At 36.1% G+C, this 23279-nt stretch overlaps 1 long non-coding RNA gene across 11 annotated transcripts in view; it reads right to left on the minus strand.

Annotated features, from left to right (window-relative positions):
• The window catches only part of LOC130841823 (uncharacterized), a 230560-nt gene that overhangs the window by 161617 nt on the left and 45664 nt on the right, over positions 1–23279 (minus strand). For 8 of the 11 annotated variants that reach the window (XR_009050289.1, XR_009050290.1, XR_009050291.1 and 5 more), the window contains exons 2-3: positions 15414–15469; positions 8766–8855 (exon numbers count right to left, since the gene is read on the minus strand). This is a non-coding gene — a long non-coding RNA (uncharacterized LOC130841823). Of the gene's footprint in view, positions 1–1907; positions 2049–8765; positions 8856–15413; positions 15470–23279 lie in introns of all 11 variants that reach the window. The other 3 variants (XR_009050284.1, XR_009050292.1, XR_009050283.1) reach the window with 3 other exon arrangements.

Raw genomic sequence — 23279 nt, forward strand, 5'->3', positions numbered from 1 at the left:
TACCCAGCACAAGGTGCCCAATGAGCAGCCCTTGGGGGCTTTTTGTATTACTCTGTGACCAACAGAACTTCCTTTATTGTTTGTCTGTAGGCGCCTGTGTGTGGGGAGAGAGAGGGTACAATAGTGGCTCCTTCCCCTGCATGTGAGTTACCAGTAGCACCCTGCCTGGGTCATGGGAGCCCTGGTGGTGGTGGCAGTTCCTACTGCAGAGGGAATCCGGCTGGCTCAGGTGTAAGCAGAATGTCTCCAGAGCTAGGCCACTCTGCAGACTTCTTCTGGCTCTTGGCCACAGGCACACCACGCCAGCCCTCCTACGGGGCTTTTTCTATCCCTCGTCAACTGTGACAGCCAGGCCCAGAGGTGGCCGCTCTTTGTTCGTCGCAAGTGCCGAAAGAGAGGCTACAATAGTGGCTCCTCCCCCATGCGTGTGAATCCGCAGTAGCGCCCTGCTTGGCTCGCCGGAGCCCTGGTGGTGCCAGTGGTGCCAACTGCAGAGGCAAGCCAGTGGGCTTGGATATAAGCAAAATGTCTCTCCAGAGATGTTCTTCTCTGAGGACTTCTTCTGGCTCTCGGCAGCAGGCACACCTGGCCAGCTCAACCCAGGGGGCTTTTTCTAATCCCTTGTCCACTGCAATAGCAAGGCCCAGAGGGGGCCTCCCTTTGTTCATCGCAGGTGCTGAAAGAGAGTCTACAACAGTGGCTCATCCTCCCTGCCTGTGAGTCAGCAGTAGTGTGCCACCACCATGGCTGCCCAGCTTTCCACGGTAGGCATCCTCCGCTGTGAATTTCTTCCCTCCTGTCCCCTCAGTCCTTCCCCCTAGCCAACAATGTTTCTCACCCTGAACCAGTTCTCCAGTTCCCACGTTCCAGCTCCTGGACCCCCTGCACAGCTGTGAACCCATATCTCAGTCCAGGACACACAGGGCCATGGTACGGACCCTCTGTGTGTTTCTCACTCTTTCCCGTCTGTCACAGATCAGCCACTTCACCCTCTTTGGGCAGTCCCAAATGCCTCCCTTCTGACCAAATCAAATTCCCCATTGGAGAGGGGGTTGCACCATCAGATAAGAGGGGTTTCCCCAAATTCAGTAGTCTCTCCTCTGTTTCAGCTACCCCCACCCCACAGTGTAGGACCTGTCCCTTTCCTTTCTTCTCTTCCTCTTTCTCCTTTTTTTTTCCCTCTGTCCTATCCAGTTACATCAAGATCTTTGCAGTCCTTTCTAGTGTCCAAGTTCTTCTGCTAGTGTTCAGCCAGTTTTCTGTAGAAATTATTGCATCTTTTGATGTATTACTCATGCATCTGTGGAGAAAGATGTATTCCACACCCTTCTCCTTCACCGCCATCTCCCCCCCATATGTGTCTTTATAATTAAAATTCATTTATTTTAGGAAGCATATAGATGTGTCTTGTTATCTCACCTATTTTGAACACTCCCAAATTTGTGCAATTAGAATATTGATGTTAAAAGTTATTATTGATATAGCTGGATTGACATCTACCATATTTGTTCCTGTTTTGTATTTGTTGCACTTTTTCTCTGTTACTATTTTTGTCTTCTAATCTTTTTCATCCTTTTGGTGGTTTTAACTAAGCCTTTTATATGATTTCATTTTCTCCCCTTATTAGCATATCAGCTATACTTCTGTAACTTTTTTTTAGTGCTTGCCACAATGCAATATACATTTACAAGTAATCCAGGTCTGCTTTCAAACATTATACCACTTCCCCATAGTGTGAGTGCCTTTTAATAACAAAATAATCCTAATTCCTCCCTCTTGTACCTTATATCATTGTTTTCACTAATTTGACTTATATGTAAGTATACATAAGCACAAACATATACAGATATGATATATACAAGTATACACAATTGAATACATCGTTATAATTTTAAACAAACTATTACCTGTTAGATCAATTAAAAATAAGAAAAAAAAGTTTTTATTCCCCTTCACTCATTCATTCTTCAATGCTCGATACTTTATGTACATCCATGTTTCCAATCTTTATCACTTTCCTCCTCTCTAAGCACTTCTTTTGATGTTTCCTGAAAGGCAAAAAATTCCTTCAATTTTTGTTTGAGGTCTTTATTTCTTCTTCACTTATGAAGGATAACTTCACAAAGTACAGAATTCTAGTTTCCAGGTTTTTTCTCTAACCACTTTAAATATTTCACTCCATGCTTTTCTTGATATCATTTCTGAGAAGTCACATGTAATTCTTATTTTTATTCCTCTATAGGTAGCATGTCCTTATTTCTGTTCATTTCTGAGAAGTCAAATGTGATTGTTATTTTTATTCCCCTATGGGTAAGATGTCCTCATTCCTTTTCTCATTTTTGATATTTAGCATTTCTTTTGGTTCTTTCTTAGGATTTCCATCTCTTTGCTTACATTGCCCATGTGTTCCTACATACTGTCTACTTCACCCACTAAAGTCCTTTACATAATCCTCTGGATTCTTTTAGGATTTTTTTTAGCTTTAATTTTTTGTAGTTTAAAAACGATATTCCTAGGTATAGTTTTTTTGTTCTCTGAGCTTCCTGGATCTGTGCTGTGGTGTCTGACATTAATTTTGGGGAAATTTTCAGTCATTATAACTTCAAATATTACTTCTGTTGCTTTAGTTCTTCTTGTATTCCCATTACATGTATGTTACACTCTTTGTGGTTGTGCCACAGTCCTTCAGTATTCTGTTCTATTTTTTTCTTCAGTCTTCTGTGCCCTTTGCTTTTGGTTTTCAAGAATTCTATTACCATATCCTTGAGTTCAGACTCTTTCCTCAGCCATGTTTAGTCTACCAAGGAGCCCATCAAAGGCATTCTTCATTTCTGTTACAGTGTTTTTTATATTTATCACTTCTTTTGGTTCTTTCTTAGGATTTTCATCTCTCTACTTACACTGTCCATCTCTTCTTTTTTTTTTTTAAATATCCCATAAATATTCATTTATTCTCTCCCACATTACATACACAACAGTCCTAAAATAACAATATCAGACTACTACGATGAGCTAAACCAAATGTTTTGCACATGGTCTCTCCTCTGTAGTTGTACTACCTGCATCACCTGGACATACAGCCATCACATATCATACTCTCCTTTTTAGCTCTCATTTTTTGTAGAAGTCACTATGTCTGATGGTCACCACTAATACTACGGTGCTATTCCTGTAGTTATTTTGGTTATTTTCTGATTCCTCAGTAAGAGCTTAAGTGAGCAACATTTTCCAAATTCTTGTTCAATGGATAAGTTTGTGCCCTTTAAACTTGAAAGTCTATTTTGTTGAACATAAAATCCTTTGCTTACATTTGCCTTGAGTATCTTTAACATGTTATTCCATTTTCTCCAGGTATAAAGAATAATTGTGGAAAAGTCTGATGATCAATTTTTTTTTCTTACATGTCACTTGCTGCTTTTGCCTACTCAGAGGATTTTTCCTTTCTTTAAATTAACTTGTTGTCACTTACGTCTTGGTGTTGGCTGTTTTGGACCAATAATCTTGGATATAAGAGTGCATTTTAAAAACATTGTTTCAAATCTTTTGTAAATTAAAAAAAAAGTTTTCTGAAATTATAGGGTTTTTTTTTTTTTTCTTCAGAGACTCCTATTATCTGTATATTGGACCTTCTGTCCATCTCTTCTTGCATGCTGTCTACTTCAACCATTATAGCCCTTAGAATATTAATCATAGCTGTTTTAAATTCCAGGTCTGATAATTCCAATATCCCTTCCATCTTTGATTCTGGTCCTAGCTCTGCGTATTCAAGTTGGGTTTTTTGCCTTTAGGTATGCCTTGTAATTTTTTCTTGATACCTGGACATGACATAGAATGTAAAAGGAACTGCTGTAACAGGCCTTTAGTAATGTGATAGTGAAGTGTGATGGAAAGAGAAGCATTCTACAATCCTATAATTAGATTTCAATCATTTATTGAGCATATGCCTCTAAACTCTGCAACTTCACAACAGCTTCTCAGTTTTATTCTTCTTCCCTTAGGTGGGACAGATGGCTAGAGTGAGCTGGAGTTGGGTATTTCCCTTCCCCAGGTAAGTTAGGCTATGATAATAACCCCAGCAGGTTTGGCTCTGGTTAAATCGTTTCCTCTGAGGTCAGGTCTTATTAAGAACAGAATACTCTGGCTTATTTCAAAATGATTTCCCTTTCTCTCCCCTGACAGAAGTACAAGGGTATTTTTCTCCTGTATGTCCTGCTGGAGATAAGTCTCACAATATTATGGAGATCCGTCTATGACTGGGTCCCTGTGGAGTTTTTAACTCTTGGACTTGTCTACACTGAGGCTCCAGCAATTCACCAATTATGGTTCAGGTTTTCCTATCCTGCCACTGGTTCCTGCAGTGGTTTCTGCTCTTGCCTGCTCCAGTAAGCCATGACTCACTGTATTCACCTGTTTCTTCTCTCCAATCTTGTGGGCAATGGTTTGCCCTGTGTCCTCTCCTCTTTTACAGATCCAGGAAATACTGGTGATTTTTCAGTCTGTTCAGCTTTTTACTTATTTTTAGGATGGAGTAGCAACCTCCAAGCTCCTTACATGCGGAACAGGAAACCTCACTTCTTTTGAAGTCTACCAGTGATTGGTCACTGCATATCAGTTATTCAGTTTATAAGCAAAAACGCATTTATGTTGCCTCCTTGTCTTTCAGTGATGAACCCATATGACATCTTTGAAAATACACAATCAAAAAAGGAAATGGCCAAGAAAAAAAATTGAAGTGCAGTAATAAAAATGTTAATACTGATGGGAAATTTGAATTTAATGTAACGGTAGTTACCGCATAACTGGCTGACCACGTGAATGCTGACAATATCAACATTTGAGACTTTTAGATAAGCACCTGTAGGAACTTACTAGTATAAATGAGAATAGTGACTGTGCTGAAAAGAATGAAGATGTCCAATAGGGAGTTACACACCAGCAAAAATTTTCATATTAAAGAAACTTTCAGAAATATTTCATGACATTGAAAGCATGAAAGATGAAATGTTGGGTGGAAATCCATATTTGGAAAGGGGAATGACAATTCAGCAAACTATAGAAATGATGCTCACTCCTACTCTACAAGTTATACAAGGGGAAGAAAGTAAGCACTGCTAAATCTACTCTTGATAATTTTTATAATGAAATAAAATACTTTAATTTTAAATGTTTCCAATGTTTTGTATTAAAACATAGTAAATAATATTAGCTTAACTAACACTTTTAATTTCCTATACATTTGTGATTGACAGTAAGAGAATTTTTAATGTTTTGACAAACTTTTTAGGTAACAGAACAGTAATTTTTCCATTATTAATATTGCTTTCAGCTAACAGTCATTTTTACAGTCCCACAATACTATGCAAAGCAAGACTGCCTATATTTCATGGGGTTTTTAGGCAGGAGGGGTGCTACTATAAATGGTACTGTTAATTAAATTTTGATTTCCAAATATTCATGGCTAGTAGGCTGAAATGCATGCCATTTATTGCTTTTTCTTGCCTTGTGGTATTGGCTTGAACTTCCACTGCAAAATTGAACAGTAATGGTGAAATCTAACATACTTGCCCACTTCCTGTTCATAGAATGGGAAACGATTCAGTCTTTAATGATTGATACTGATGTTACCATCAGTGTTTATAAGATTCCATTTATCACATTAATGAGGTTGCCTTCTATTCCAAACTTGCTAAGCATTTTTTTATTATGAATAGGTTTTACATTATGTCAAATGCTTTTCTTTTTGCACCTATTAAGATGATATGTTTTCTTTTTTTAGTTATATGACTGACTTCCAAATATTGAATACTCTTTCAGTTCTGAACCAGACCATTTTGAAATACACCCAGAGCGTTCTGGTCTCCTTAAAAAAGGCATGCTCTCAAAGGAAACTATTTCATCACAGCCAAACAGACCTCACAGAAGGGAAATATTGAACTTCTGTTCCACACAGTCTTTGACACAGAGGAAAGAAAACACCCAACTCCAGTCTCCTTGAGCCTCTGACAGGAGGAGGGGAAGTACCTAAATACAGCCCTTTCTAGCCTTCTTGTCTCGCCTAAAGCTTGGAAGAAAGCAAGAATCACTTGCTAAAGTCACAGACAAGGGACATAGGCTCACTAAAAGACTGAGACTTAACCATAGGATTACAAATGCTACCCTTCTCCCTACAAACCTTACCAACATATTAACTCTTTCCACTTTTCAGAGTTCTCTTTGGGTTGGCTCTTAAGTTATTTCCAGGGATTATAGTGTACTTAAAAGCAGAGGAACAGGGAGAAATGTATCTATGTCACACTTTCTGAAACAGAAGTCCTGGTGCCAGTTTTTATAAATAAAGTTTTACTGAAAAATAGTTGCACTCATTCATTTATTTATTGTCTAAGGTAACTTTTGTGCTACAATGGCAGAGTTAAGTAGCGTGAGAGACCAGGACTTGAAAAGCATGAAATACTTTTGATTTGGTCCTTAAGCTTTCTGACCCCTGTGTTAGAGGGCATAATGATAAAAACCCCAAATACAATAACAACAAAAATATTATGAATAAGCAGAACAAAAATGTTTAAAATATATACAAAGATAACTATAAAATACACATTAAAAATTGAAAAAGAGTGTTAAGCAAATAAAAAGACATCCCTTGTTTTTAAATTAGGATGTCCCAGGATTTTCAAGACATCATTTATAAGTTTACAAAGTTTATAAACATAATTTTATAAACTTATAAACTTTGTAAAACTCATTGGGATTTTTTGGGGAAGATTTTATTAAGTTTATAAGTAACAAATTGATCCTGAAGTTCAAGTGGAAAAATAAACTTACATAAGTTCCAAGGAAAACACTGGAAAAAAAAAAGAAATCCACACGTGAACTAACCTGACAAATTATTATAATATACTATAAAGCCTACATAATTAGGAGTATGACTAGCCCCTGAATAGAGAGGTCAATGGAAAAGAACTGAAAAGTCCAGAAATAAACCCAACTACATGTAAAAGCTTACTACATCATAGTCTTTTTGCTGTTAATAATGTATTGCTTCACGTCTTGCAATGTTATAAGCTCATAGCCCTCTGTTCTTTATGTTACTTTTTTATATATAATACATGTTTATATGTTACAGACCTCACAGGACAATGTTATAATTTTAATCTTTAATAAGGTATTCATTTTATAAAGCTATTAAGAGAGAAAGGCAAAAAAAGGTCTTTGCATTTACCCAGATATTTACCATTTCTAATACCCTTCATTCTTTTCTGAGGATCCAAGTTTCCAAGAAGTTTCATCTACTTCCGTCTTAACTTCTTTTATCATGTGGTATAATACACATCTATTTGTAACAAATGCTCTTAGTATTCTTTTATTGAAAATGCCTTTATTCCATCTTCATTTTTGAATATTTTCACTGGATATACATTAAGAGTTGACAGGTTTGTTTGTTTTTTTTTTCCCCTCACAACTTAAAGGTGCTGTTCCATACAGTTTGGCTGAAATGGTTTCTGATGAGAAGTCAGAAAGTAATAGGATCATTGTGCTCATGTATGTCATTTTTCTGTTGCTAAGATTTACACTTTTTGTTTGGATTCAAACACTTTAATTATGATGTGCCTAAGGTGGGCTTCTTTGCCTTTATCATGCTTCATATTTAGAATTTTTTATCTGCAAATTTTTACATTTAATCAAGTCTGAGAATTTTTCAGTCATTTAAAAAAAGTTTTTCCCCATTTCTCTCTCTCATCTCTTCTGATATCCCAATTACACATTTTTTTTGTTTGTTTGGTTTTGAGTTTTTCTGTTTTCTGGCTGCATCAGGTCTTAGTTGCAGCATGTGGGACCTTTTGTTGAAGCATGTGGGCCCTTGGCTGTGGCACACGTGCTTCTCTCTAGTTGTGGTGTGCAGGTTTTCTCTCTCTAGTTGTGGAATGCAGGCTCCAGAGCATGTGGGCTATTTAGTTGCAGCACATGGGCTCTCTAGTTGAGGCACACAGGCTCAGTTGCCCTGCGGCATATGGGATCTTATTTCCCTGATCAGGGATCAAACCCACAACCCCTGCATTGAAAGGTGGATTCTTTACCACTGGACCACCAGGGAAGTCCCCCAATTATACATATGTTTGACAGATGTGATCTAACAGTTTTCTGTGGCTCTCTTCAGTTTTTCTCATTCTTTTTTTTTTAATCTTTCTTCACCTACAATAATTGCTATTGATCTGGCTTTAGTTCAGTTACTCTTTCTTCTGTCACATTTATACATATAGAGAAGTTAAATCCCTTCAATGAACTTTACACTTCAGAAATTATTTGTTCCTTTCCATAATTTCCAGTTATTTCCTTTTCATGAGTTCCTTTTGGAGAATTCCCATGTTTCTGCTGAGATTTTCATGCATTGAAAATATGTTGTTTCAATGTGTGGACACCAGGAGGGAAAGGGAGGGTGGGAGGGTGGGACGAATTGGGAGATTGGGATTGACATATATACGCCACTGGGTATGAAACAGATAACTAGTGAGGACCTGCTGTATAGCACAGGGAACTGTACTTGGTGCTCTGTATTGACCTGGATGGGAGGGATATCCAAAAGGGAGGGGATATGTGTATACATATGGCTGGTTCACTTTGCTGTGCAGCAGGAGCTAGCACAACATTGTAAAGCAACTATACCCCAACAAAAATAAATATTTAAAAAAATATGCTGCTTCACTTCAATGAGAATAGTTAAAAATGCCCACTTTAAAATTCTCAAATGTTATTTTACAATTTTGGTTTACCTTAGAGTTGGAATCTTCTTTTCTCTAGAGAATGTGTTACATTTTTTGGGTTCTTCATAAGAATGAACACTGTAATCCACAGCAAGACCACTATAAAAATAATGTACAAAATATAAGCTACATAGTAAACAGGAAAACTAAAATGAAATTCTAAAACTATTCAACTGCTCCCAGAAAAGCAAGAAAGAAGGGACAAAGAAACTAATAATGGAGGAAACAAATAGCCAAAAATAAAATGGCAGACCACAGCTGAGACACAGCAATAATTACATTAAATGTTAACGGAATAAATGCTCCACTTAAAAGACAGAGACTGTTATGAGTGGGTTTATAAACTAAATATGAAGTACAGAAATGAACTTTAAATATAAAACACAAATAGACTGAAATGGATGGAAAAACGATATCACAAGGAAACAATAAGCATAAGTAGACTAAAATAGTTGCATTAATAGTAGACAAAACAGATTTAAAAACAAAACTTATTACTAGAAATCAAGAAGGACTCAGACTGCAAAAAAGGATTGATTCAACAAGACAACAGTCATAAATGTATCTGCACTCAGTAACAGAGCATCAAAATACATGAACTAAAGACTGACAAAATAAAAGGTAAATTCACACTCATGGTTGCTAATTTTAAACCCCTCTTTCAGCAATAGATAGACATAAAAAATTCAGGAATGCACACATGCATAAAAGATATGAACAATGTCATCAATCACATAGATTCAACTGATATTGTTATACACCAAATACACCAAAAATGACATAATACACATTATTTTCAATTGTACAAGGTAGGTTTACCAAGAAGGACAATATTCTGGACCATTATACAGTCCAAGTATAAATAAAAACATTAAGATTGTAAAGAATATGTTCTTTAACCACAACAGAATTAAACACAAACCATAAGGTAACTAGGAAACCCCCAAATATTTGGAAATTAAACATTCCTTTAAACAAACCTTGACTTAAGTCAAAAAAATTCCAAGAGGACTTCCCTGGTGGTGAAGTGTTTAAGAATCTGCCTGCCAATGCAGGGGACATGGGTTCCAGCCCTGGCCGGAGAAGATCCCATATGCCACGGAGCAACTAAGCCTGTGCCCCACAACTACTGAGCCTGCACTCTAGAGCCCATGAGCCCCAACTACTGAGCCCATGTGCCACAACTACTGAAGCCCATGGGCCTAGAGCCCATGCTCCACAACAAGAGAAGCCACCACAATGGGAAGCCCGTGCACCACAACGAAGAGTAGCCCCCACTCACCACAACTAGGGAAAGTACGCACATAGCAATGAAGGAATATACCTAGGAATAAACCTAACCAAGGAGGTAAAAGACCTGTACTCAGAAAACTATAAGACACTCATGAAAGAAATCAAAGACGATACAAACAGATGGAGGGACATACCATGTTCTTGGATTGGAAGAATCAACATTGTGAAAATGACTATGCTACCCAAAGCAATTTACAGATTCAATGCAATCCCCATCAAATTACCAATGGCATTTTTCACAGAACTAGAACAAGAAATCTTACGTTTTGTATGGAAACGCAAAAGACCCCGAATAGCCAAAGCAATCTTGAGAAGGAAAGATGGAGTTGGTGGAATCAGGCTTCCTAAGTTCAGGCTATACTACAAGGCCACAGTGACCAAGACAGTATGGTACTGGCACAAAAACAGAAATATAGATCAATGGAACAGGATAGAAAGCCCAAAGATAAACTATGGTCAACTAATCTATGACAAAGCAGGCAAGGATATACAATGGAGAAAAGGCAGCCTCTTCAATAAGTGGTCCTGGGAAAACTGGACAGCTACATGTAAAAAAATAAGATTAGAACACTCCCTAACACCATACACAAAAATAAACTCAAAATGGATAAAAGACCTAAACGTAAGGCCAGACACTATAAAACTGTTAGAGGAAAACATAGGAAGAACACTCTTTGACGTAAGTAACAGCAAGATCTTAGAATAATGGAAATAAAAACAAAAATAAGTGGGACCTAATGAAACTTCAAAGCTTCTGCACAGCAAAGGAAACTATAAGCAAGATGAAAAGACAACCCTCAGAATGGGAGAAAATATTTGCAAACGAATCAACAGACAAAGGACTAATCTCCAAAATATATAAACAGTTCATCCAGCTCAACATCAAAAAAACAAGCAACCCAATCAAAAAATGGGCAGAAGACCTAAACAGGCATTTCTCCAAAGAAGACATGCAGATGGCCAAGAGGCACATGAAAAACTGCTCAACATCACTAATTATTAGAGAAATGCAAATCAAAACTACAATGAGGTATCACCTCACACCGGTCAGAATGGGCATCATCAGAAAATCTACAAACAGTAAATGCTGGAGAGGGTGTGGAGAAAAGGGAACGCTCTTGCACTGTTGGTGGGAATGTAAATTGATACAGCTACTATGGAGAAAAGTATGGAGGTTCCTTGAAAAACTAAAAATAGAGTTGCCATATGACCCAGCAATCCCACTGCTGGGCATATACCCAGAGAACACCATAATTCAGAAAGACACATGCACTCCAATGTTCATTGCAGCACTATTTACAATAGCCAGGACATGGAAGCAACCTAAATGTCCATCAACAGATGAATAGATAAAAAAGATGTGGTACATATATACAATGGAATATTACTCAGCTGTAAAAAGGAATGAAACTGGGACATTTCTAGAGACATGGATGGACTTGGAGACTGTCATACAGAGTGAAGTGAGTCAGAAAGAGAAAAACAAATACCGTAATATTAACACATATATGCAGACTATAGAAAAATGGTACAAATCAACCAGTTTGCAAGGCGGAAATAGAGACACAGATGTAGAGAACAAACATATGGACACCAAGTGGGGAAAGCGGGGAGGGTTGGGGGGGAATGAATTGGGAGATTGGGATACCAAATTGTATGCTCTAAATATATACAGTTTATTGTATGTTAACTGTATCTCAATAAAAGTTCTAAATAAATAAATAAATAAATAAATTATAATGATAATTTATTCATTTCAAAAAAAAAGATAAGATGATTTTGTACTGAATAATAATGAAAATGTTTTATATCTTTGAGATGCAGCTAAATAGAGAAATTTATGACTTTAAATGTCCATGTTAGAAAAGAAGGAAGGTCTCAAATCAGTGATCTAAGCCCAGGGGTGGGGGTGGGGAGTGGTCACTGATTTACAGCCCACAGGCCTGTGCTGTCTTTGTAAACAATGTTTTCTCAGAACACAGCCGTGTCCATTCACTTAAGAACTATCTATGGCTGACTTTTGCCACAATGGCAGCACTGAGCAACTGTGAGAGGGTATACAGTCCATAAAGCTAAAATATTATGTTGCCCTTTAACAAAAACTTTGCCTTCACCAAACCTAAACTTCCACCTTATGAAAGTAGGAAAGGAAGACAAGTTAAACTCAAAGCAAGCAAAAAGATAAGAGCACACATCACTGAAATAAAAAATTGAAAAACAATACAGGAAAAAAAACCAAAAAATCTCAAAACTGATAAACTAGATAGACTGACAAAGAAAAAAACCACAAATTTCTAATATCACGAATTAAATAAGGAACATCACTACAGATGCTTTATACATTCAAAAAATAATAAAGGAATGTTATGAACTGATATGGAGTAGTTTCCAAGAAGTAGTATTAAAAGGAAAACTCAAAATGCAATATGTCCAAGAACAAATATATCATGTTACATATTGTGTGAGAAGGGAAAATAAGAAAACATATATCTGTGTTGGAAGAATAAACCAGAAAACAATTAACTTAGTTATCCATAAGAGATGGGGAGGTAAATGAGGTAGAATGGATATAGGAGAGAGTGACAGTTCTCTGAGTGTAAACTTTTGTACATTTTTTACTTATTAAAGCACATTAGTATCCTACATATTCAAAAACTAAAATTATATGAGTAAGAATGTGATGGAAGGAAACCTAAAACTAAACAAATAAACGTAGTTATATTTTGAATTTACATCATAACCACATGGGAAGAAGGAAAGGGGGCAAAGGGGATGGAGAAAAGGAAGAGAAAGAGGAAGGAGCCGGGAAATGGGCAAGGAAAGGGCAAGAATGGAAGGAATGGAGGGAGGGAGGGAGGGATAGAGGAAGAAAGGGTGGATTCAAGCATCTTATAAACACAGTATCTGATGGTATAACCCTCAGTCTTAGGGGATGGGGGTGGATGTCAGGGGGCGAGGAACAGGAGAAGTGAAAATAAACCTTACTATTTTTAGTGGGTTTGTTTATTGGCTTTTTGGTGAAGCAATTTTGAAAATACTTTAGGATACACTATAAGACTGCACAATTGAGTAAATATTTTTGATGTTGCCAGGAGCCAGTTTTCTCACTGTGTATAGAAGGAAGAGGCAATTATAGAATGGGGAAAAGCAAGAAAGAACACTATAGGAATGGATTAGAACTGAAGGTACAGTATGAACCCACAGGAAACTAAAATACGTATATGTTTATATGTATATATATTTATGTATCTGTGTATATAAATGCATGTACTTCCTTGTTCTGTGTACTGAAAGGGCTAACAAGAAAAGACCTCAGGAGCAATGAGCAACCAAGCACCCAGATCTTGGTTTGTGAATGCTATTCCTCCACTAAAAGGAACCAAGGCTCCTAGAAAAAAATAGACAATTGCAAGATGAGGCAGGATAGGTATAAGATGAGTCTTGTGATGACAAAAGTAAGGAAATGCTCAAATAAAGGTTAAGGACGTATTACAAGCACATAAGAAACAGTTTTAAGGGCTCTTTTGGGCCATATCTAGAACATTTTGAACACAAAAACAATTAAGAAACATAATGAATTATAGACCACTGAATAAAGCTAAGAATTTCAATCCCTCATAATAATAAATAAATCAGAAAGAAAGTAGGTCTTGTGTTTATAGTATTATGCTGAGGCCTGACTGGTAAATCTGGAGGAAGTACTAGAATTGCAAAACAATCACAGTAAAGAATGGGCAAGGAAAAATGCTAAATACAGGGGGATATTTTGACAGGGTACAAGATATTTTCATGATCTCGAAACATCTCACTACATTGTGATGGAATCATTAATAATATGAATATTCTGGCTGCCATACTGTACTACAGTTTTGCAAGGCTGTGGAAATACTGCAGATTAAAGAAGGCTAAAAAGACATGACAACTAAGTGTAATATTTACCTCTAAGCCAGATCCAGGACTAGATGGGGTAAAAATGCTATAAAGAACATTGTTATGAAATATGAAGAGTAGTTTAGACAAATGAGGTTGACAACTGTACTATGGTTATTTAAAAAAAACAAAAAAAACACAAACAAAAAAAACCACCTATTCTTAGAAAGTACCCACTGAAGTATTTCGGGGTAAAGGGCGAAATGTTCTAGAAAAAAAAAAACTATTTATACAGAGTGGAGAGGGAGGAGCACAAAAGATAAAACTAGTAGTGGAAAATGTAAACAATAGACAAAGCTTGATTAGAGAATACATGTGTTCCTTACACTATATTTGGTAAGTTTCCATAAGTTTAAAATTATTTTCAAGTGAAAATTTTTTTAAAAAGGAACAATATCCAAAACTTAAAAAGCTACTGTAAACTGGAATCCAGAATGTTAAAAATAATACTGTTGGGGAGTCAAGGAAGGGAGGGAATACGGGGATATGTGTATAAAAACAGTTGATTGAACTTGGTGTACCCCCCAAAAAGTAATAAATAAATAAATAAAATTAAAAAAAAAGAAAGAAAAAAAAATAATACTGTTACAAAACAATTAACAAAATTAAAACACAAAACAACCTAAAAGATAACAATAAATGATGTGAACAGAAACTCCAGAAAAGGAAACCAGAATCATTAATTAGCCTATGAAAAGATCTTCAACATCACCAATAGTGAAAAGCAAATTAAAGCACAAGATATAATTTCATATCCATCATGTTGGCAAATTTTTTAAACAAATAACAAAGTGCTGAAAAGCATAAGCAGGGGGGAAAAGGGATATGGAGAGGAAAGAAAACGTTACTGAGAAACCAATATTCTCGTACTCTTTGGTGAGAGCATAAATTGGAACAATCACTCTGGAGAGTAACACATATTTCACTTTATATACGACATAATTTCACTTTAATAAAAACAATAAAGAAATTCTCATATGTGCATAAGAGGTCCTCTAAAGATTTTACTACAGCACTGTATTTAATAGTAAATAACTGGAAACAACCTAAACGTCCTTCAATATGATAACAGATCCACTGTATTTTCACCAAGTGGAATATGATACAGTAATTGAAATGAATTGGCTAGATTAATATATTTATTAATATAGATAAACACCAGAGTAAGATATTAAAAACATTTAACAACCAGTATGGCACCAACCAGAAAAGATATTGTAAATAACTATTATGTCTACACCACTTCGTAGTGGCTAAATATCCTGTATCTCAAAAATAATGATGAGTGAAAAAACCCGGTTCTGGAATACATAAAATATGATAGAATTTTTAAAAGTTTAATAGCATGGAAAAACCATTTTTATATAACTAAGCAGTAAAATTATTATTAAAAAAGCACATGGTAAGGATATACAACTTCAGAATAGGACTTACTTGTGGCATGTGATGAAGGGGTGGCTTCAACTGTACTATTTAAAGTTTTAAAAAATCTGAAACAAATATGATAAGGTTTAAGATATGTTAAGGCAGAGTAGTGGTAATAAGCACTCACTTTGTCACTCCCAATATATTCCATTTGAAATATTTCATTTTAAAAATTTAGATGACTTACTTTCAGGAGAACCAGAGGGTAGAAAAGAGACTCCACTCTTAAAGGGCTCACCCCAAATTTCACATACTCTGAGACCCTGGGAAGAAGCAGTAATTTGAAAGGAGCCTGGATCAGACTCTCCTGCTGATCTTGGAGAGGCTCTAGGAGAGGCAGGGGTTCACCCTGGGGAAATAGATGTTGGCAGCAGCCACTGTGGGGAGCTCACTGTATCAGGAGGATGCTGGTACTAGAAAGTGCCATTTTGGAATCTTCCCTCTAGCTTATTACGGATGGAACTGGCCTCGCCCACCAGCCTGTTGGCATCAGTACTGGGATGCTTTAGGTCAAGCAGCTACCACCCCCAGATGGGAACACAGACCCACCCACCAGCAGACCAGCTGCCTTAGGACCCCTTAAGCACCTAGCCACCCTAAGACACAGGCCACCCACCAGTGTACCAGCCTCTAAGGGCCTACAGCCAGCTGTTAAGACTGAACCCACCTAACGGTGGGCAGACATCAACCAGTGGGTGGGCACCAACCCTGGGGCCCCCTTGACCCTGGTCATGCCCACCAGTAAGTAGACACCAGCCCTAGGACCACCACAGAGCCCCACAGTCTACTGGTGTCAAGACACACCACACTTACCAGGAGGCCAGCACCAACCCAGAGACTCCCCTAGACCCCAGCCCCGCCCACCAGAGGGGCTGACATCAGCTCCAAGATTCCCCAGGGCCCTGCAATCAAAAACCCCAGGACCCAGCTCTGGCCACCAACAGACTGGTACTAGCCCCAGGAATCCTGGGACCTGGCCCCACCCACCAGCAGGCCAACACCAGATCTTAGACACTGTGAGCGCCTCAGTCAGCTGCCCCAGGATCCAGCCCACTCACCAGCTGGCCAACACCAGGTTTGGGACACCCCAGGCCCTTCAATGGATGAATGGATAAAGATGTGGCATATACACACACACACACACACACACACACACACACAACATAATATTACTTAGCCATAAAAAAAGAATGAAATCTTGACCTAGAGGGTATTATGCTAAATGAAATCTAAAAAACAAAACAAATGAACGAACATAACAATACAGAAACATAAATACAGAGAACAGATGGTTGCCAGAGAGGAAGGAGTGTGAGGAGGAGAGAAATAGGTGAGGGGGATTAAGAGCTGCAAACTTTCAGCTGCAAGATAAATAAGTCACGACTATGAAATGTACAGTGTGGGAAATATAGCCAATAATTACGTAATATCTTTGGTGACAGAAGGTAGCCAGATTTATCGTAATGATCATTTTAAAACATACAGAAATATCAAATCAGTATGTTGTACAACAGGAACTAACATAACATTGTGGATCAATCATACTTCAAAAACAAAGTAACTCATAGAAAAAGACACTGAATCTGTGGTTACCAGAGATGGGATTGGGGCAGGGGGGGATAGGTGCATTGGATGGATTGGATGAAGGCAGTCAAAAGGCATAAACTTCCAGTTATAAGATAAATAAGTTCTGGGATGTAAGGTACAACATGATTAATTAATACTGACATATGTTATATATGGAAGTTGTTAAAAGAGTAAATCCTAAGAGTTATCACAAGAAAAAAAAATTTGTTTCTTTAATTTTACATCTATATGAGATATGGATATTCACTAAACTTTTTCTGGTAATCATTTCATGATGCATGTTAAGTCTAATCATTATGTTGTACTCCTTACACTTATACAGTGCGATATGTCCATTATAACTCAATAAAACTGAAAGGAAAATGTATAAAAAAATAAAATTAAAAAGAAAAGAATAGGTAGATTAAAAACATAGTTACCAATAATTTCATTAACCTAGGATTAAATCACAAAGTGGCTGCTAGGGAGCACTGAACTGATTGGAAAAGGAACACAAGGAAATGGGTGATAGAAATACAACATTTATGATGCTTTAGGGGTACAAAATTTGCCACATCAAAATGTTTCTCTTTGGTATGAGGATTAATTTAGGCTGATTATTTTTAAATAATAGAAGACTCTGGAAGACTTTCTTTATAACTACCCTGAAACTATGTAAAGAATGTAGATAAAGGGCCTGTTCCTGGAATGGAGCTATCACCAGAGATATCTGCAAATAATATGGACTTGCTGTGGTGGGAGGAAACTTAGCAGGGCCTAGAGATCAAGAGTCCACTCTGAGTCAGGTTGTCTCTGCACTTATATACCAAACATTTGCTTTTCCATCTCCATGTGAATTGCCTTCCTTTCCTTTGAAGTCCCAAACCACTACCCCCAACATCCTTTTTTGTCTTTAGCTAAAGATGGTTTTTAAGGTGAAGGCTTCAGCCATTTTGGTGAGTTACTCAATATTCCTGGGTCTGTCCCATGTATACATCTTATTAAACTTTTGTCTGACTTTCTCCCGTTAATCTCCTGTAAATCATGTTAATCTAGTTACTAGACCAGCCAGAGGTCTAGTAAGGATAGAAGAAAGGATTCCCGTAACAATAGAGGAAAATTTCTTCCTTCCCGACAATGCATTTTAAAATGGGATTATATGAGCTCTTATTTTAAATAGTTCAAATTTATTTTACTTGTTTTAAAGAGAAGAGAAAGAAAAATGACAGTGAAGGACTTGCTGAATTTCACATGCTATTTCACAATAAATATAACTTCCAAAATGACACCCTAAAGTTTTTTTGGATGAAAAATCATTAGTGTGTAAAACATTATATATATTTTTACCACATGTTAAATTTGAAGTATGGACACCATACAATGAAGAATGAGATTAGAAGAATGAGGATAATTACTTCCACAACTCATCACAAAACGACAAATTTCTGTGGCTTGTGTATTTCTACTTTCAGGGCTTATAACACATTTTGTTGTGTAACCTTAACTCCCTCAGTTTTTCCTCTAGTTCAGCATTTACCATGGATTAAATGTTTACCACCAGCCCTTTTGTAACAGTTAATTCTATTTCTGTTGTTGACAAAAAAATTAATCAGTAGTCAATCTATGAAAGAAAAGGAAAATTTTATTCGAGCCAAATTAAAGATTATAACCCAGGAACAACCACTCAGAAAGCTCTAAGAACTGTTCTGTGCATTAGAGGTCAAAGCAGATTTTTTGAGACAGAAAGCTGTACATTAAATGACATAGATAATTTGCACAATCCAGATCTGCAAGTACAGGTGGTGGGTCATTGTGACTCCTTACAAGATTAAGAAGGAATGTTATCTTTTAAGGAGTTGTCTTGTTGGTGCTAGGAAAATGTTGCTCTTTATGGTTGAGCAGGTATTTCTGCTGACAGGGAGGCTGATGCATAATGCAGACAAACAATGCACAGCAGAGGGGAGAGACAAGGCCAAAGAGCAGAGAAAAAGTTTTAGTTTTAAATTTTCCTTGACTTGCCTTAAAATACGAATTTTTATATTTTTATTTAATTCCTGGTTGACTATATCTCACTGTTAAATACCTTTTACAAGAAAGGTTCATGAATGCTAATTCCATGACTAATTTTATATTTGATTATTTCTGCCTATCTCCCTGATATTTGAAAGACAACTTTTCTCTTTGAAGTGATATGGTAACAAATTTGGGGACAATTTTTTGGATGAATTCCAATCACTATGGTGAACTTAAGAGTGCTATGGGAAACCTCCCCTCACCAAACTCAAAGTAGAAATGCTGGATAAAAGAAAACACATTGATAAAAATACATAAGAAAGATCAAAGAGAAGAGAAGAAATTCCTCAGATACCAGAAACAAAGACAGAACTCAAAGCCACTGCTCTGAAGTCTAGGCAAGAAATGTGGTCTCCTAAAAGTAGAAGAGCTTGGGGCAGGGCTTCCTATGAGGGAGGTCCTACAGATCCAGAAAAGAGAATGACAATTCACAGTTCCACAACCAACATATAAAAGTACTCTTTGCCCATCACTGCCAATATTAGTTGTCTATTTAGTTTTATACCAATCTAGCAGATAAGAAAGGATATTGTACTTATAATATTATAACTTGCATTTCCTTCAGTATCTTTTCTATGCTTATTATTGATTTGGATATGCATTTCCATGGAATTATTTATTCATATCTTTTACCCATTAATTTATTATTTTTCTTACTAACTCTTTGAAATAGCAGAGATAGAAACCCTTTACATTTTGTATGCATACAAATTAGTTTTATTTCAAGATTTGTTTGTGGTTTACTTTACCATAAAAGTTATTTTAATACCTAAATTTATCCTTAAAAAGGATTCAAAAGTTTCTGCTTTAGTTGGCAGCTGTAATTTTCACAAGTGAAAAAAAAAGTGAATTTTCAGAGATATTAAAAAATTTAAAGTCCTCACATTTTCATCAACTCTCCTGCTTCATGCACTCTTAACCTAGCCTGAACAAGTTTAATACCAACAATCATTTGGATCATATTCTCATTTTCTCCAGGTTTTTTTTTTTTCATGGCTTAATTTGCTAGAAACCAAGGCCTTTGGGGGCAGACAAAGCAGATTTCTGACCAAAGAATATTACCATAGATGAAGGTCATCTCATAATGATAATAAAAGAGTTAAGAAAGACTTAACAATGCCAAAAGTCTCTGCAGAGCCTCAAAATAAATTCAGCAAAAATTAATAGAACTTCAAGGAGAAACAGATTGATTGCAATTATATTTAAAGATTTCAATATATTTCTCGCCATAATTAGTAGAAAAAGTGGATAGAAAATCAGTAAAAATATAGATTGAACAACTCAATCGACTAACTTGATCTGGCTGATGTTTATATAACACTTTAGCCAACAGCAGAACACACATTCTTTTTGAAACACACACTGAGCATTTTTAAGATAGATCATAATCAGGGCCATAAAACAATCTTAAGTAAATTTAAAAGAATGCAGGGCTTCCCTGGTGGTGCAGTGGTTAAGAATTCACCTGCCAACACAGGGGACACAGGTTCACTCCCTGGTCCAGGAAGATCCCACATGCCGTAGAGCAACTAAGCCCATGTGCCACAACTACTGAGCCTGTGCTCTAGAGTCCACGAGCCACACTATTGAGCCCACGTGCCACAACTTCTGAAGCCCGCATGCCTACACCCTGTGTTCCACAATAAGAGAAGCTACCACAAAGAGAAGCCCGAGCAACGCAACGAAGAGTAGCCCCCGCTCACCACAACTAGAGAAAGCCTGTGCACAACAAAGACCCAACGCAGTCAATAAATAAAGTAAATAAATTTATAAACAATAAAAAATAAAAAAATAAAAGAATGCAAATCATATAAAGCATATTCTTTGACTATAAAAGAATGAAAATAGATAATAATCCAGAAAGCTCTCTGGAACATCCCTCAAATGTATAGCAAACTAAATAGCACACTCATGGACCAAAGAAGAAATCAATACAGAAATTAGAAAGTATTTTGAACATAATGAAAATGAAAACAATATATCAAAATTTGTGGGATGTCACCAGAGATGTACATAGAAGAAAACAGCATAAAATCCCTATATGAAAAACAAAATTCTTGACTCAGTGACCTAACCTTAAGAAACTAGAAAAAGAGCAAATTAAACTAAAGGTAAGTAGGGAGGAAAAATCAGCCTAAAACAAACAAAAAAAATCAATGAAATTGATAACATAAAATAATAAAGAAAATCAATGAACCAAAATGTAGATCTTTGAGAAGATCAATAAAATTGATCTTCTAGCCAGGCTGATTAGAAAACAAAGAGAGAAAGAGTAAGCAGGACAGCATTACCACAAGCAAGAAAGGTGACATCACCCGATTATATAGATATAAAAAATAAGTTAATTTTATGAACAACTTCATGTCAATAAACTCAGTGACTGAGATGAAATAAACATATTCTTTAAAAAGATGCACACTATCAAAGCTCACTCAAATATACGTACATAACCTAAAGACATTACATTAAATGTTAAAAATCTTCCCCAAAAGAAAACATCAGGCCAAGATGAATTCACTGGTGAATTCTACCAAACATGTAAGGATGAAATAATATGGATTCTACGAACATTATTTCAGAAAACTGAAGCGGTATTACACTCCAACTCATTTTAACGAATTAGTTCACAATCACGCTGATACTAAAACCTCACAAAGACATAAGAAAACTACAACCTAATCTCCCTCATGTAAGTAAATGCAACAATTAACAAAATTTTAGCAAATCTGATATAACAACATATAAATAGGGTAATGTATCTTGACAAAGTAAGGTTTATCTCAGAAATGCAGGCCTGTTTCATAATTCAAAAATCAATGTAGTTAAATACATTGAATTCCAAAAGGAAAACCACATAATCATCTAAATGAACACAAAAATAGCACTTGACTAAATTCCAAACTCATTCAAGACTTTAAAACTTAAAAAACTAAGAATGAAAAGAAACTGATTTAACCTAATAAAGGAAATCTACAAAACAAAAACCTATAGCTAACTACCATGCTTAATGGTGAAAGACTGAGTGCTTTCTCCTGAAGGGAGTAAGACAAAAACACCCATTCCTACCAGTTCTACTCAACACTGTATTGGGAGTTCTAGGCAGTAAATAAGGGGAAAAAATTAAAGAAAATTAGATTAGAAAGGAAGAAGTAAAATCGCCCTTATTTGCAAGTGAAATAATCCTATATGTAGAAAATCCTAAGGAATCCATAATAAAACTACAAAACTTCCAAAGAAGTTTAGGAATCAATAGGATACAATAGGATTTAAAACCCAAAATCAATTGTATTTCTATACTACAATAAACCACCCAAAAATGAAATTAAGAGAACTCCATTCTGAATAGCATCAAAAAGAATAAAACACTTATCAATAAACTTAACAAAAGAAAAGATTTATACATCAAAAACATACAAAACACTGCTTGGAGAAAATGAAAGAGATATATAAATGGAAAGACATTTATGGAAATCTATCTTCATGGATTGGTACATACAATATTATTATGAAGACAACACGCACCAAACTGATCTATTAAGTCAATGCAATGTATATAAAACCCCAACAGGCTTTTTTTCTTTTCTTTTCTTTTCTTTTCTTTTCTTTTCTGGTAGAAAATGGCAAATGATCCTAAATGCAAAATATGCAGAATACCCGAAACAATTTTGAAAAACAACAAAAGTATTAGGTCTCTCATTAACAGATTTAAAAACTTACTTTAAACTTACAGGAATCAAGACAGTGCAACACTGATAAAAGATTAGATACAGAAAACAACTGATATATTGGACTTCATCAAAATTAAAAATTTTAGTGCTTCAGATAGACATTAAAAAAACAAGAAGACAAGCTACCTAGTGGGAGAAAATATTTGAAAATCATATTTTTGATAACTTTGTGTCCAAACTCTATAAAGAACTCTTACAATGCAATAAGAAAAAAATTAGAAATGGATAAGATTTAAATGTTATTCCTTCAAATACATACGAATGAGCAATAAGCAAATAAAAAGATGCTCAACCTCATTAGAGTTTAAGGAAATGCAAAATAAAAACACAACGAAATACCACTTCACACAAACTAAAACTGCTATAACTAAAAAGACAGGGAGTAACAAGTAATGATGAGGATATGGAGAAACGTGAACTCTCATGTATTGTAGGTGGGAATGTAAAACAGTGCAGCCACTTTGGAAAACAATTTGGCAAGTTTCTTTAAAAGCTAAATAAAGGGACT

This window comes from Hippopotamus amphibius, chromosome X (assembly GCF_030028045.1).
Source record: "Hippopotamus amphibius kiboko isolate mHipAmp2 chromosome X, mHipAmp2.hap2, whole genome shotgun sequence".
Classification (NCBI taxonomy): Eukaryota; Metazoa; Chordata; class Mammalia; order Artiodactyla; family Hippopotamidae; genus Hippopotamus; species Hippopotamus amphibius.